Source organism: Pleurodeles waltl, chromosome 10 (genome assembly GCF_031143425.1).
Source record: "Pleurodeles waltl isolate 20211129_DDA chromosome 10, aPleWal1.hap1.20221129, whole genome shotgun sequence".
Lineage (NCBI taxonomy): Eukaryota > Metazoa > Chordata > Amphibia > Caudata > Salamandridae > Pleurodeles > Pleurodeles waltl.
This window is the reverse complement of record NC_090449.1, coordinates 76,935,910-76,950,673: the sequence shown is the minus strand read 5'-3', so window position 1 is coordinate 76,950,673 and position 14,764 is coordinate 76,935,910. Positions and strand designations below refer to the sequence as shown.

At 46.5% G+C, this 14,764-nt stretch overlaps 1 protein-coding gene across 1 annotated transcript in view; it reads right to left on the bottom strand.

The window, feature by feature from the left end:
* The window catches only part of LOC138261118 (NADPH oxidase organizer 1-like), a 137,228-nt gene extending 125,435 nt beyond the window's left edge, over positions 1-11,793 (bottom strand). The window contains exon 1 of the mRNA XM_069209781.1: positions 11,657-11,793. The gene's annotated coding sequence lies outside the window, so the exon portion shown is untranslated. The remainder of the gene's footprint in view (positions 1-11,656) is intronic.
* Positions 11,794-14,764: the final 2,971 nt, after the last annotated feature.

Here is a 14,764-nt window from a genome sequence, read left to right as displayed (position 1 = left end):
ACACCTGGAGAAGCAGCTGAATGGCGTGTGCTGGGGTGTCTCCTCCAGGGGCGTAACACGGACCCCATCAGCGGTTGTTGCACTGGGGAGCACTGGGGGCTCTCATATTTCAGTGGCCTCATTTAGCCCAAGGTCTAAGATTATCCGTGAGATCTGGAGGTGTTATGGGCCCTTCACGAAGCCCTCCCGAGGGGGACCCTTCATATTGTGTTAAGTGTCTGGTCACATTCTGCATACTGCAGTGCCATTGAATCTGTACAACCCCACTCGGAATAAGGTTGCCATCTTTCCCAGAAAAAAATACCAATTGCACATAATTTGCTGTTGTGGAAGTGCCAAGACCTGCTAGGTAAAAAAATAATTTGAGAAAAAAAGTCTGTATTTTTTTAAATGTGCCAATTATCCATCTGCTTGATTCAATAGTTATTTAGAAGTAATTTAGAGAACTCTCGCATGATCTTAAATTGATATATTAACGTGTTTGCTGTTTAATTCTTGTATTCCAAAAGAGAAAGAATACTAGATGAGGGTAGTAAATCCGCTGGCAGACTTAGTCAGAATTTGGGCTATTCTGCATTGCGCTTGTAACTCAGAGTTCCGGCCAAATTCTGCCAAACTCAGCATGGCAGAGTTTTTTCTCGCATGCGGCTCGCCAAGGTAAGTTGGCGCGCATGCATGAGAACTGGCGTACCCTAGCATGGTTTTAGGGAGGTGGTGAGGCGGGGCAAACCAGCAAGATCTTTTCACCATGAACGGTTGCAGGCACTTGTGACAATTCGTGGCGAGAAAGCTGCATCTTGAGTAGAAAATCTACTTGAGCGGTAGCGCTGTCTGGCATGCGGCCTGGTGCTGTTTGCACTGATTTTTCAGCACGGAACAAGCCCCGGCACTAAAAATCATCAAAAGCAGCGTAACGTGCTGATTTGCACCCATTTATGGAACTTGGCAGAATCTCACAGAATTTTCATGTTACTCTGGAATTTTGCAATATCAAACTCTGCAAGTACTGCCCATGTCTACAAAATACTGAATGCCACAGATTTTGTTTTTTTTTTATTGGCATGGGCATAGCAATATTGGCCAGGTTAAAAAAATACTGTTAGACCTGACATGCGGAGGTTATTGTTCCCCCCAATTTTTAGTTTTTCTCTAGAATGTTTTGCTGGTTCTCGCAAAGGGCCACCAGCCCTGGGCACTGCCCAACTGGAAGCTCAGTGTGCAAGTGCCAGCGCCATCCTTCCATCCACTTGGAAGTAACACTCGCCGGGGAGTGTAGATTGCAACCTGGTGGCGTTCCTATTTAGGTACTGGAGCTGGCATTACTTGTCAGGGTGTGCACATTTGGGCCTGGGTAGGCTAAGTTAGGAACTATGCCTGATAGAACAGGACAGTATTGGCACACTAGCACCTTTCTGGTGGCTTTAACAAAAGTGTCCCACATGTCCCAATCATCATGGGTGTGTGCCAGGGCTTATGTGCCCAGGGAGTGCCAAACGCCCATGTGTGTTGCACTACCTATGAGCGCTGCTCTACCCGTAAAGTGACATGAGAGAATGAATATTATTAAGTCTGGCTTCAATAGTGGATTGTAGGGGAGCGGAGCAGCTTTATGATGTTTGGTATCGCTGAATTCAGGATGAAAAACCCCTTCTGATGGTAAAGGTGGTTTTGTCATCGATGCCCTATAAATGGCACCTCTAAGAAGTGATCTTTCTAGGTGCTCAAATGTTTCTGGTGCTTTGTAAATTAGGCTTCATTCTACAGGTCACTGGGGTAGAGCACATCTGTGCTCTCCCCATGCGACCCATATAAAACTCAGGCATCCAGAATGACACATCCCTGCCATTTGGGGCCTGAATTGATGAACTGAAGGGAGAGGTTTTTGACACTTGGCCTTGCGCAGTCAGAGCATGGCCCCACTAAAGATAACGATCTGCGTTCCAGAGCCTCAGGGTGGACAGGGAGGAAATTTAGGGGTGACATCTGTGGTTCAACTGAGAAGCCTTTGTGTGTGGGGACCGGAATTGCTGTTGAGTACTAGACAGTATGTCTCATTCTAGAGAGGTATGGAAACCAAGTTTAGAGTGTGACCAGATGGTCTAGTGCAACTCAAGTCATTGTGTACTTGACATTGTGCCTCCCGGAGGGGTGCAGGATTTTTATCTTTGTGTGGGAGAGACCTAGAGGATCTCGTGCGGTTCAAGTCATCACGCACCAGACTGGTGCCACTGTCTGAGGAGGTACCACCTTGGGAATTGCTAGTGAAGGATTGTAAGGTCAGGGCGACTCAGATCAGTGGACTCCTAACATTGTGCCTCCTTTTTGTTGAAGTACGGTACTGAGCACTTTTCACGTGAAATCTTAACCAGCTGAGGTCACTTGAGTCTTCATGCCCATGGCACGCCATCTCCTGGTATAGGAGGTGCAGGCCTATTAACTTGCTGTATGCAACTGGAAGTGTCGAAGGTGGCTCAGGTCAACAAGCCCTGACAGTGCCTGTCTATTCCGAAGGTGCTAAAATTGGTAACCATTTGGTAACATTGGCTGGGCTGGGCACCTCGGTGTCTTAATAGTGGCCCCAGTGACCCTCAACCTTTGTTTTGCAGACCTCTGAGTGAACCTCCTGTGGAGAGCACGAATATCTCTGCTTTAAATGTTTACCAGCTGTTGTCTTTCCTTTATCCCACCTTGACTCCAGGTCCCTGAGACTGGTGACCTAGCTGTGAGCGGTCAAGTAGCCAGGGAAAGGTTGATGCAATCTTTGGTTCATGGAGGGGTGGAATAGCTGAAGCTGGTTGATGTGTTAGGGGCGGTTTGGGACCCAGGGTGCAACACAATGACATCAACTATCCGTGTATTAGGGGAACGCATTAGGGTGCCAGGAGTGAGTGCATACGAGTGAGTGTGTATGCGCTGGCTGATACCTGTGTCACCGCATGGCAGGGCAGAGTGGATGTGCAGGAGTGAGTGCAGGTGAATGCATCGGCAGTACCATGGTGCTGCTAGTCACATTTACCCTGTCGGAAAGTTCTTACAGTGGGCATTACATCGTATTAGTGTGGCTCCGGCCACAGAGCTACGCAAAAGTGTTATAAACATTGTATGTACATTTTGCTGCTAGCATTGCTGCTAAAATTGGAAATCAGGGTGCACCATTAATTTATGTGTTACACTGATTGTGGGGAATTCTAGGGTGGATTTTGTGGTGACAATGTTGGGCACCTTATGTGGGTGCAGGGAGGGAAGGAATTGTTTTCCTCATGTGTACATACAACAGTAGTGTTCAACATGGTTGGGCCTCATTCATTATTTTCTTTGTAAATGGGGGAATAGGCCCAGAGTTACATTATACCTGTACTGTGTTGACAGGGTGTGTGTTGAATACAATCTTTTTTATCTCGCCATGACAATGCGAATAGGTATCTGCATTTGATCCCATCCTAAGCCCTTTCGCAGAGAGGGGTGACAGAATGGATCAAATGCAGATACCAGTTCTTATTGTTATGATGATATATTGAATGTGGGAAGGTGACCAGGTATTAATTTACTTTGTTCCCACTCTCTCTTCTGTTGGTATATACAATCTTTTTTATACACACTGTGCGTAAAGTCTCCTTTGTGCCGCACAGCGTGTTTCTGGCGATGAAGTGCTGTGTTGTTGCTTTACACATTGAGTTTGTGAAAAGCCTGACTGGTCTATGCCATGCTACCCAAGGATGAGCACAGGTTAATCAGTAGGTGTAATTACCCACCCTTGATGGGAGTGGCAGGTTCTGCCTGGCTAGGGTCCTGCCTCAGCCCATTAGAATGTGTCACCTCCAACAAATACCCACCATGTGGCAACCCTCGCATTGAACAGCGGACCCACACCATGATCAGTAGCACCCCCTTCTGACATGCAGCCCAATTCTTTGTTGACTGCTGCCTTTGAACAGTGGCACAATAGTTGGTTCCAATTATTGCATGTCGACCGCACATTGGTGAGGCGTGAAGTACACACATTGTACACCTGTGCTACTATACCCTTACCAAAGCTACGCTTTCATTGCCCGTAGCAACGCGTCATGGCACCGCTGTGTTGCAGGTCAGCGTCGAACAAGAAGTGTGTGCTATTTCACTGTTGAACTGTACCACAAGGGCATCCCAAGAAGGAAGTGTAAGCAACACCAATGGGCTTATGCAGTTCTGCAGCTGCAACGTTTACTGCATTATCGTGCACTTACCACACTTGACACACATTGCAACATCTGCTGCATAATGCATGTTAAAACGAAAAAATGAATGGTGAAATAATTCATTGACAGAATGAGCTGCATTTTGCTGCACATGCGTCCTTTTCTTGACGTATAATTTGACAAGTCATGCCACATAATTCCTATACATTTCCTCTGACACTGCCTCTAAACTGCACCATCCAAGTAAACGCATCTTGGCAACTGCGGTGTGACAGCCTCTTGGCTCCACAAAAAAGTTGCATTTTATCACTTAAAACCATTAATAAGTGCCCTCCATTTTGGCCTGCATTAAGCCAGGTATCCTAGTATTGCGACACAACGTGACGTAATTTAGTAATTACCACAGTTAGGAGTTGTTGCCCCGGGTTTTCCCTTTTCTGTTCATGGCACTGCCCTTGCAACCCCTGGCAAGATGTGTTGAGGTGTCCCCAGCATGTGGCAAACAAGACTTTACGAGGTCACAAAGTGTTGACAAAAAGAACCCTATCTTGAAAAGTAAACAGCCACCAAATCCAAGCCACCATTTCATGCAGAGCCCTTTTAGCTCGTCCAAATGAATGTGGAAGCACAGACCTTTGTTTACAATGTTGTGTAGACCTGATTAACATGCAGGTTACACCCCTGGCTGGATGCCTGCCACAGATAGCTATGTTTAACCTGTAGGCCAAAGGCTCTAATATGAGTAAGAGACCTTGAAGGGTTACTGCACCTGTTGCAGAGACACAGCTGTGTCTGTCTGTCTAACACCCTATAGCTTGCAATGCAAGCGAGCAATACCATCAGGCACGCATCCTTGACACCCAGCCCTGAGATCCGCTCCGGCCTGCACCATCACAGAATTCTTGCAGTGCAAGCGAACACTGTAACCAGATCCATGTCCAAGACACGTATGCCTGCATGCGACCCTGGCCACCCACTGACTCAGACTCCATGCAATGAAAGCCAGCAGTACACCAGGCCCTCTTCCATGACACCTAGGCAAGCCAGAGATCTGTCCTTCCTGACTGCACCACTACAGACTCCATGTAATGCAAGCATGAACTACAATCAGGCCCGCATCCAAGACACCTAGGTCTGAGATCCGCACTGGCCTGCACCACTTCAGAGTTCTTGCAGTTCAAGGGAACACTACAACCAGATCCATATCCATGACACGTGTTCCTGAGATCCGCACTGGCCTGCACCACTACATGGTTCTTGCAGTGCAACCGAGCACTGCAACCAGATCCATACCCAAGACACGTATGCCTGCCTGGCCCCCACCGACCCAGACCCAATGCAATGAAAGCCAGCAGTACACCAGGCCCTCATCCATAACACCTAAGCAAGCCTGAGATCGGTCCTTCCTGACTGCTCCACCACAGACTCCATGCAGTGCAAGAGCGTATTATAACCAGGTCCAAGAGACATAAGCCTGAGATCCGCTATGTCCTGTTCCACCACAGACTGCTTCTACTACTGCTTTGTCCATCTCTCCTTAGAGTCTACCTCAAGGTCCAGACCCTCCAACCAGCATCGCAAAGTGCACACAACACCCTCTGATCAATACGCCCTTTTATCTAGCCGGCAAACTGGCCCACTCCAAAATACTTTTTTCCAAATCCATTCACCCACACCATGCAGCTCCTAGAGGTAAAGTGGCATAATAGTGGTCACCACTGAACTTTTCAGGTAATGACATGTAATGTCACAGGTGGTTATGTTGTAAATACAAATCCCAGGACCCTGTGGGTTGGTGCCACCCTTCTGGTGTTGTGGTCACACTGAATCAAGCTGCCTGCTGTGCCACTGTATTCAGAAGAACAGTGATGTGTGCACCACTATCGCGATAAAGGGCTTTCCCTGCGTAGCAAGGATGCCATGGGCCCTAATGCATGCATGAACCTTGGGCCAACCTGTGCCAAGGCTGGAGAGTGAAATCTAGATATAGTTAGGTGCATATGGAAACTCTCACAGTCCTGGGTTCCGGTGCCACCTGCAGCTATAACAGTCTCCCTTTATGATATATACTTGCAACCAGCACCACCGTTACACCCACCCTTCCCCACTGCCCGCCCTGGCTGCACAAAGAACACTTCCAATGTAACATAGATCTGAGGTGCTGTGCATACAGAATAATGGGTAGTGTATGGGTATGATAGTGAATGGGACCTTGTGCCTACACCCTGCTAGCCAGCACTTGGTACAGTCTAGGGCTTTCTGGCACGACACACAGGGCCTCACTACGACTTCGGCAGTCCTTTCACAGGACCACCGAAGCCGTTGCAGACAAAAGACCGTCAGTAATTGTAGTGCTTTCCTCTTATCTAGTTTCTAAGCACTAACATAACACAACAGAAATGCACTTCTGAGGTCAAAGAAGACTTTTATTGTTGTTAATTCTTCCCCAACCACAATTTTTATGTATGACGAATTAGTAGCTTTCAAGTCCGCGTTAATCAAACAAAATATATCAGTTTGCAATATACACAGCAGGTTATATTTATAAGATATTGAATGCAAAGCAAAACAAATACTTCACCGTGTGGGAACTATTTACAGCTTCATCTTTCTAAGGTCTGCAAGCTGATGACCCCTGTCAGCCGCGAGAAAGAGATTCATCTACCCACACGGGATTGCTGGCAGCTGGCGCCAAGCTCCAGCACGAGGTCCGGCAGATTCGAATCTGACTCTCTGCAGCCTGTTACATTCGTTACAAAGGTGTGCCCCCTCCTCTCAGACCTGGGAAACTGAGCAAGCCTTTTGGAGACTGGCCAGGTCTCCAAGACTACTCCTGTTCCCAAGCTCAAGCAGAGAGAACAACACCATGTACTCTCTCTTATCATGTCTAGTCTACTGTGAGAAAAACATCTTGGTTCTCTGGTGCAAAAACACAGCTTGGAAAAATACAGCTTGGATTCTCAACTGCAATGTCTAACTCCATGTTAAAGGCAATAGGCAGCTAACCTAAATATCAAATGCAATGTCATGTTAAAGGCAATAGGCAGCTAACCTAAATATCAAATGCAATGTCTAGTGTCATATCAAAGCCAATAAGCATCTAAGCTGAATACAAAATGCAATGTCTTAATCATGTCAAAGCCCATAGGCAGCTGAGCTGAATACAAAATGCAATGTATAATATCATGTCAAAGCCAATAGGCAGTTAAGCTGAATACAAAATGCAATGTCTAATATCATGTCAAAGCCAATAGGCAGCTGAGCTGAATACAAAATGCAATGTCTAATATATGATATCATGTCAAAGCCAATAGGCAGCGGAGCTGAATACAAAATGTAATATATGATATCATGTCAAAGCCAATAGGCAGAATATCTAATAGCATGTCAAAGTCAATAGGCAGCTAAACTGAATACATCATGTCAAAGTCAATAGGCATGCAATGTCAAAGCCAATAGGCGGCTAGACTGGATACAGCATGTCAAAGCCAATAGGCAGAATACAGAATGTAATGGCTAATGCGATGTCAAAGCCCATAGGCGGCTAAACTGAATACAGAAAGTAATGGCTAATGCCATGTCAAAGCCCATAGGCGGCTAAACTGAACAAATCATACCATGTGCTACTGGTGAACATTGAGCAACTAATATGCGCAGTGGTGAAACACAAAGTCATTGGTCAAAACAAACTCCATCAAATGGCAGTACAGTAATGGAGGCCTTTTGCCCGCTATATTAGGAGTGTTCCGCTGGGCCAACGGGCAAAAACAGTGTTTTTGCCCGCTGGCCCAGCGGAACACTCACCACAACATTGACGCCAGCTCGTAATTGAGCCGTGCGTCGTATAGTGAATCCTAGTTTTAATGGGAAAACAGGAGTTAGCTTAGCCTCTGGCTTGCAGACTCATGCCCCCGTCACCTAGTGACTTTTAACCTACTTAGCTTGCTCTGTCTTAGCCCATTTAATTATTTAATTCTTCTAAGATGGCTGTTTATAGTTAGGCCACTTGTTATGAGTTACATTATCAGTGTCACCGCACTAAGGCGTCAAGATCAAGCACCAGAGACAAACAAACAGTAGGTCTTCACACTTAGGGATTTTCCCTCTCTATACTTTCAAGGGATTGTTTATATTAATTGCCGTCCCAAGCATGTCTGTTATCTATTGTTTGGGAACACACCTACGTCAGGGGTCCTTGTAGATCTGTATAAATACATTGCACTTTAGACAGATAATCAGAGGGATTCCGACCGGAGGGCATCGCCACCATCGCTGATACCGATGCTGCACGTCGTCTTGACGCTGACCCAGCCTTCTTGTCCCTGCGGAGTCTGAGATAGAGACCTCATTCCAAGGTAACGAGGGTTGGGGGCTCCTCTCATGGACAGGGCATTGGCAGATTAGGTTTAGCAAACCCAGCTCTCCTTTACGTAGGCCTATCACATTAGGGTATCAGAGTATATTACATCTCGTATGTCTTTCTTATGCATTGCAAGATGGTGGGGGTCTTTGTAATAATGACTCTCATCTTCACAATTCTGTTCCTTGCATTATTCATTATCCTAATAATTGCAGCCCATGCAACTAATCGCAAATTGCAGTTATGTTAAATAAAAACAATTGAAACTTTACTGCATCTTTGTCATTACCTATGTTTGTATGAGATACGATATATCTGTGAGAAAGGGGAAATCTCAGTTTAACCACGACACTCCCTGAGATGTCTTATTCTCGAGTCCATGCGTAAAGGCTGCCACAAATCACCTTTTACTATTGTGTTTCTGGTGAGGTGCTGCTAGTGAGCCGGTAAGGTTGAGACAACAGTTGCGATTTGTTGTAGGAAAGACATAGTCACCTACAAACAAAAGTACTGTCATCCTTTAACCAGCAGTCTTGCCCAGAGCAAGAGTCCAAACTATGACAGTCGGGTGCAGCAGCACCCCTCGCGCATTTTACAGCCCGTAATTTGGGCAGTAAAATGTGTGATGGGCCTGTGCATGGGGTACCTGCACTGCCCATGCATTTGGCATGGGCAGTGCAGGGGTCCCCAAGGGCGCCCGACACCCCCATTCCGCCAGCCTTTCCATGGCGGTATTTACTGCCATGAAAAGGCTGGCGGATGGGGACTCGTAATCTCCAGGGCAGCCCTGTTTGCAGCGCTGCCCTGGCGGATTACAACCGCCGAGACCACCAGGCTGCAGGCTGGCGGTGTCGGCGGTTTGACCATGGCGGCTCTGCCATGGTCATAATGGGGGCGGTCTGACCGCCCTGTCTGCGGCGGTCCGACCGCCACCACGAGGCTGGCGGTCATCAGACCGCCAGCCTTGTAATGAGGCCCATAGTTTCCATGTGTGATACAGGGATATGCAAATAACTCAAATTACATGATTTGCTGAAAAGGTGCCAGTGCTGGGATTGGATTCCTGGTGTTCAGATGTAAGTTCCAAAAATGCAACCCTAGGCCACATGGAGCACTTCAGCCCCATAACAAATGGGCTCTTAATAATGATATGTGCTGAAACAAATTAGCATTATGAGCCATGTGGAATTGCCGCATGCAGTATTCTAGTAGGTAGTGCCAGGGACATATTCAACAGGTAAAACCTAGTGCTATTTGCCTTTTTAAAGGCCTGGAACTCAGGAACACCTTGCAGAAATCAAGGCGGTAATCCCCGTTTCACCATGCGAGCTCACATTCCATTCCATAGGGGACATATGTAGGCTTCGAATTCCACAGGGATTCCACATAGAATTACCTATAGCCACCGTACTGGTAACTCCTGGTGCGAATCACCGCAGTTACCCCAAGACTTGATGTTGCCCTGTGTTATGTTCTGCAGCTATGACCTTTGCTCCATTGTGTCACGGAAAATGTAATTACACACCCGGGGCTATATGTACGAACACATTTTCCCATAGACACAGAATGGGTGAGACCCTTTGCTACATCTGGCCCCCCGTTCCTTCTTGCCCAAGTGGCGCAAATCCCACAGCAGCCAAATCCACTGCTGTAGCACAGTGAAACAGACATCATCTAAATGTGGCACATTGTGAACCCCTAGATTGGCAGAGGTACAAACCCCACTGCCATTATTTCTGCCTTCAATGATTGCAAATACTTATTCATTCGCATGTTATTTAAACACTGGTCAAAAGGATTTAGTATGAAAATAACTCTAACGTTGTGATTATTAGCCAGAAGTGCGTGTATTTTGTGCGTGTTGTTTTTTGGATAACTTGCAGCTGCAGGGCATTTATACACAGCTTTATTTCCGCATTCTTTGGAATATTTTTAAACCAAACTTTTGTATCTGTTATTTAAAACGCTTGTGTTTACCTGAAATAAAAAAAGGCTTACAATACATCTTATCTAGGGATGTTTGGTTTAAAATAATTAAAAAATTATGTGTAATAAAATAATCTGTGCACAGCCAGTGGGGGACAGTTAAAAATTTGCAGACATTCTGAATAGATAAACTTCTTGCTTTGGCCATTGTTCTAGAGTCGCATCATTGATAGATGGAAAGCTCGATAAAATGCCAGCCTGTGTGTGCCCAGGTGCAGGCTCCAAAGTTCCTGTCTTTTCTTCATGCGGGAAAGCACCACCATTTTTTCATTGCACGCTTGACTGTCTGCTGGGTCTCGGTGAAAACCCATATTTAGATAAATGTGGCCTGTGTGACCCGGAAGTGCACCCACGACCAGGCATCTAACTACTTAACAACGCGCATCCATGGACCCCACACGGCCCCATCACACAGGTCTTCATTCTGGGCATTGCTGGAGCCTTGCCTAACGTTACTGCACCCGGAAGTACCAATACTTCCGGTATGGGGAGCTGAGAATGTAAGTCACTGCGAGTTGATCACTCTTAACTGGAGAAAATGAGTAGAAATTCGCCTTTCCGCTCCGATTTTCCATGTTTCGAACAATATTACGGGCCTGTTTTCACGCACGCCTCTTACCCACAACACAAACGTTGTAGATTTCTTGCGAATCTTGCAATTCTAACTCGACTGGTATCTCCCATTACGATCGAATCAGGAGCTCTTTAGATCTCAAAATGAGGTCCTAAGTGATTACAAAAGGCATGAGGGAAGCGTCCTGAAGCAGCCGGAGGCGTAGGCAGAGTGCTGTGGACCCTAATGTAGACATGGAACAAGGGCCCCTTAACAACTGACGGATTAAAAACAGCAATAATCAGGAAAGAGTGGGTCCCCTAGACCCTTGGGCCCCGGTGCCGCTGCACCTGCTGCTTCATTGATGGCTACGCCCCTGGTCTCTGGATTCGGACACCAGGCTCCTGCTGTAACACCCACTAATGAGTAGCTTCAAGGGGCAACTAAGAAAGCAGATCTCGGATGCATCAATAAACTGTCTGCTCCTGTGTTACACATTTCACTCTGAGCAGTGGCGGCTGGCTGGTATTTACAGTGGTGGGGAGGAGGTACAATAATACATTTTTTAAAAATGGCACTTACCTCACGGCGTCCTCCCCTCGTCTCGTCTCTCCTCGAAGATACCACGCAGAACCCAGGAAACTGCACTAACCAATCCTGGCACTGCTCTCATGCTGGTAAACAGCATGTGAGAAGCGTCAGGATTGGTGGAAGTGGCCTCTTTCAGCGCCCGAGGCCTTGTCTTTCTCTAACCCAGCTATCTTAAGACAGCTGGGTTAGAGAAGTTTAAAGTGTGCATGTCAGGCTGGCCGTCGCATGACGGGTAGCCAAAGGGAAATGCGCACTTTAAACTAAAGTGCAGAGCTCCCTGTTGCCACTCAGATGCAATTGCGCCCCGTCCCTCCGTCCTGACACTCGGTTCTGGACGGGGTGCTGAAAAATAAAATGGTAATAAATAAACTTTATTACCATTTTATTTTTCAGCTATGCAGCATTTTTTTAGAGGGGTGACACTCCTTTGCTCCCGGGTAGAAGCTGCCCCTGACTGAGCAATTGAAAGTCTACATTTCTGACATTTTTCCTAATCAAGTGTGCATTAACTCAAATATGGATGGCTTTATTGTTAGAACAAATATTGCCTGAATTATCAATTTATCTTATACTAATATCTGTACTACCAGCTAAGTATAATTTTGGAAGTTGTACTATATGTGTTCTCAGCAGGACTGTCTTTAGTGCAGGAGGTGCCCTGTGCGACAGTGTTTGTTGTGCCCCCAATGACCTTTGCTATAAAAGTCCTCCTCAAGTCTCCATACCCACTCTCTCTCATATGCATTTATTTTGCTTTATAAGACCACTCCTGCCAGTTACCATTCACCAGGGGAAGGGGTCCCCAAGGGACATTTTTTAGGAGCAGGCAGTGGTACCACGAACCACTGCCTACTCTTAAAAAATGAAAAGAAAACTTTTAATTTTTCTTTTTTTAAACGGGCTGCATTTAAAAAAACAAAAAAAAATGTGCTTTATTTAAAAGCAGTCACAAACATGGTGGTCTGCTGAGCCCAGCAGGCCGCCATCCCTGTGATTGTAGCCATTCTCAATGGGTCGCAAATTGCGACCTACTCATGAATATTAATGAGGTAGGTCCATTTGCGAGCCCTTGCGAATCGCTGTATGAAACTCTTAGGGCCAGATGTAGGTATATCCTGAATTGCGACTCGCAAATTGCGAGTCAGAGCGACTCGCAATTTGTGAGTCATAATTTAGGATGCAGGATGGTGTCCTTGACACCATCTGCGACTCGCAAGGGGGTAGCAAAGGCCCACCTCATTAATATTAATGAGGTGGGTCGCAATTTACGACCCCCTTGCGACTCACAGCACTCACAGGGATGGTGGCCTGCTGGAGACAGCAGACCACCATGTCTGTGACTTCTTTTAAATAAAGCAGTTTTTTTTTTGTTTCCTTAAAGGAAAACGAGATGCATTACAAAATGAAAAAATGAAACGTTTCAGTTTAATTTTTTCAGAGCGGGCAGTGGTCCACAGGACCACTACCTGCTCTGGAAAATTGTTTTCAGGGCCATGGGGACCCCTTCCCTTTTGCGAATGGGGTACCACCAATGTGACACTGGTGGTAACTGCGATTGCTTTGCGACCGCGTTCGCGGTCACAAAGCAATGCAGCATAGCGCTGCGACTCACAGTCCCGTTTTGCGAGTCGGTAATCAGGTTACTGACTCGCAAAACAGGAATAGGGCATCGCGATGTGGGTTTTGCACGTCGCAAACAGCGAAATTAGCTGTTTGCGACGTGAAAAACCGTTGCTACATCTGGGCCTTAGAGTTTCATACATTCCAATAGCGATTACTTAATTGCGACTCGCCGTTGTAAGGAATGGTACATCTCGGCTCGCCCTGTTAATTTGTTGGCTCACCCACCTCAAGGTAATTGTTTTCCAAAGCCAGCAGCGCTGTAACTCATAGTATCACGCGGAAGCATCACGGTGCTGGTAACGCACTACCTGCTCTTAAGGACATTTTCTCTGTCATGGATGACGGAGATGAAAGGATGAGTCACCTGTTTCGAAAGGGGCACCTTTGACCTTCGGGCTGCACCCAACTGTGTGAACCCCCTCCCTGTTTAGCTTTCCTTGCTATCAGGCCTCGTTGCCGTGCTCGCACTGGGGTGCACGTCTCTCTGCTGCCCGAGATCAGGACACTGTCTGGGGAGGCAGTCTCACGCCCCCTGCCAAGCCTGATGCTCTGTGTGACCCTGGGCATGGAGAATGCCGCGCGTGTTCCTAATCCGACCACTGGGCAAGGTCCCATCTTCTTTACCGTAAGCCTTCGCAAATATAGCGCCTGCTTCCTTGTAATAAAGCACTCAGGTCAAGTGACACCGACACCGCCGCCCCCGGGGCCTTCCAGTCAAGCAGCTTTGGGAATCCCCTCCTCGATGTAGCAGCGAATGGCGTCTAGCAACTGATAATATTGTGAGCACGTGCAAACTTTGTAATGCAAACCAGAACTCCTATTTAGAAGTGATTTGTAACTTATAGTAAATTAATACGTGCTTTGTAAAACGCGGCCAGAAAAGCATGATTTGCACGGGAGTGGCAGCATCTCAAAAGAAAAGTCCCAAATGATGTTCCTGTTTTATTCACAGTAAATATAGAATGTGGAATTTAAATAAGTACCTTTCCTGGAAGACTAGGTTGGCTCGTGCAAGCAGAATTCTTCGAATGGGACCCTGATTGCTTACTTGCCGTCTTTCTGAGCTGAGGAGTTAAGAGCTGACAAGGACAGATGTCTGAATCCGGGAGGATGAAATCACCCAAGAACATCTGTCAAAAGTTGAAGCCAAACATAACCTTTTATTTGATCAAAATACCACGTGTGATGGCCTAACGTTTTAAATAATGTTAATGGTCCTGATTTTCAGACACATCTATGACGTGGGTGATGCAGCCTTAGGCCGGCTTGCAACACCCATGATATACTTTAGCGCTCCACGGATTGGTCCATAGTTTGGACCTCTAGCCTAAAGTTTGAAAGCCATCCAATCATAGTTAATATTTTCATATCCTAGTACAGTGGTTCTTAACCTACGGTCCAAGGACCACTGTATCACAGCAACGCCTCCTCAGGGAGACGGCAGCTGATTATAAATTGAAATAATGTTAACAGAGT